Raw genomic sequence first — 2,588 nt, forward strand, 5'->3', positions numbered from 1 at the left:
GAAATCTAGACTGGTTTTCTTTCCTTGCTATTGAAAACAGAACAAGATAGATGTGCAAATATCACTGTGGTAGTATATGGAGTCTTCAAGGTATATGCCCAGAAGTGGAATAGCTCAGTCATATATTAGTCCCATTTCTAATGTTTTGAGGCTCTTCCAAGCTAATTTCCATAATGGCTATATTGATTTGCACCCCCACTAATGTGAAAAGAGGTTGGACATTCCCCGTATCCCCTCCATTTTTGTTGTCAGATTTCATGACGATAACATTTCTGACTGGGGTTAGTTGGTGTTTCGTAGTATTGTCGACCTTCACTCCCATGAGGAGTAGAGATGTTGAAGAGTTCATTAACAAGGTATTGGCTGTTGCTTTTCTTCTCTTGAAAACTGTTCATCTCGTTAGCCCATGTGCTTATTGCTCTTTATGGTTTCCATGGTTTTTAATCTTGGCAGCTTCCTTTTTGTAAATTCTAGATGTTAGCCCCTGTCTAAAGTATAGCAGGCAAAGATGTTTTCTCATTCTATGGACTCTGTGATCTAAAGATGGTTTATTTGGCTGTAGAAACTTGTAATTTAATGTAGTTCTGTTGGTTGATATTTGAGACTGCTCTCTGTGCTATTAGAATTCTGTTCAGAAAGTTCTTGTTTATCAAATGTCTTGAGAATTATTTTCTAATTTTCCTTTCGAAGTTCCATCCTTTCTGGTTGTAAATTAAGGTCTTTGGCTTACTTTGAGCTTATTTTATTTTTTGAACAATATGGACCTAATTTTATTCTTCTGCTGATGTATGCCCAGTTTTGACAGTACCATTTATTGAATAGGTTACCCCTTTTTTCCACTGCATGTTTTTTTTGCCATGTTTGTTAAAACTTGGGTAGCCCTGGTTTTGTAAATTTATATCCAAGTGCTCTACTTTGTTACGTTGCTCTGATTATCTGATTTTATGCCACCTCCAGGCAATCTGTGTCACTATAGCTCCACAGTATAATTTGAAGTTGGGTATTGTGTTCTTAATCTTAGGATTGCTTTGTCTATTCATTGTCTTTGGTGGTTCCATGTACAAATTAAAAAACCTTTTTGAAAGACTAGATATGAAGTTAGAACTGTTAGTTCACAGTTTTTAGTTGAGAAAAACACAATTTCCATTTGTAATTCTTTAATTACTTGTCTATACCCAAATTATTTGTTTCCTGACTAAAAATTTAAGAACTTATACTTATCAGTCCAGTGAATTATCTTGTGGTTTTCTACTTTTAAACACATTTTGCTACTAAGTGAAATATTTTTGAAAGCCAGTGTCTCTTATTTTCTCTATTGACTATCAAGCTGCTTACTTGCAACATGCGGTTTTTTTTTTTCTGAAGTGATTCTCTCAGCAGTATGCAAAGGTCTCTGTTCTTTGTGGAAAAAAAAGATTAAGATAAATGTGAAGAATTTTTAAATGTTCATAAAATAAAACAGTATAGCAAATATCCATTGGCATTTTGCTCAGTTTTACCAGTTGCCAACTTTTGCCCATTTGCTGTACATATTGAAACATTGCATATTATGTCATTTCACTTCTGAGTGCGTCAGTACCCATTTCTAACAAAGTGAATCACCACACAACTATAATCTTGTTATAGGTCCTAATTGCTTAGTATCGCATGATTCCTACCTCATAGCAAGATTTATCCAGTTATCACGATTGGTAATTTTATAGTTGGTTTAATTAGAACAAATAAGTTCATAGTAATTTGGCTAGTACTATTTTCTATTTCAGTGCTGAGAAGTCCTTTCTTCCATCTCTCTTCTCCTGCTTTGCCTGCTGTAGGTTACTAGTAACACAAACCACGTTAGTTCTTACAGATCTTGCCCTCTGGATTTGTGGGCTTCTGATTTAACTTGCTTTTATACTATGATCCTTTAGTAAGTGGAAGATTCCTACAAGCTTGATGGAATTCTGACGCCTATTTTAACAATAATATCTCAGGACTCTATGCTTCATGTTATATAGTAGCATATATCATAGCATGTCTGCTTGGTTTTTGCTTTGCCTTTCATTTTTAAGCATGCTAAGATTAGTGAGGTTTCAGATAGTCACAACTATGGAGTTCCCAAGCCATCAGAAACAGTCCAGTACTCTCCGAAGAAATTTCTGAAGCTATACCTCAGGGCATATTGGCAAAAAGAAACATTGCAGAGTTTTCAAATTTTTCAGCACCAGTTAGGTTCCAGTGTCCCAGTGAGGTGAAGTGTTCATGTGTGTATCTTCCTTCACCGCACTGCTGTTTGTTGAGTTCCCATGGGTACACATCAGAAGCCTTTATGCTGGAAGTAGTATAAGCCCAAACCACATTTGATATACCTAACCCACCAAACATTAGCCCTCAGTTAATGTGCCTTAAATATTCTTAAAACACAATAGCCTATAGTGAAAAAGCCTTTTTCATAATAAACTATTGAGTGTATCATATAAGTCACTGCCTATAATACTCAGAGTAAAAAGCAGAAGAACTATAGAAGTACCTATCATTGACTTCTGCAGTTGAGACACTCTGGGCCCAGCCAATGCTTTACACACCACACTCAGCACCTTCACAGTGTT

Source organism: Microtus pennsylvanicus, chromosome 4 (genome assembly GCF_037038515.1).
Source record: "Microtus pennsylvanicus isolate mMicPen1 chromosome 4, mMicPen1.hap1, whole genome shotgun sequence".
NCBI classification, from domain to species: domain Eukaryota; kingdom Metazoa; phylum Chordata; class Mammalia; order Rodentia; family Cricetidae; genus Microtus; species Microtus pennsylvanicus.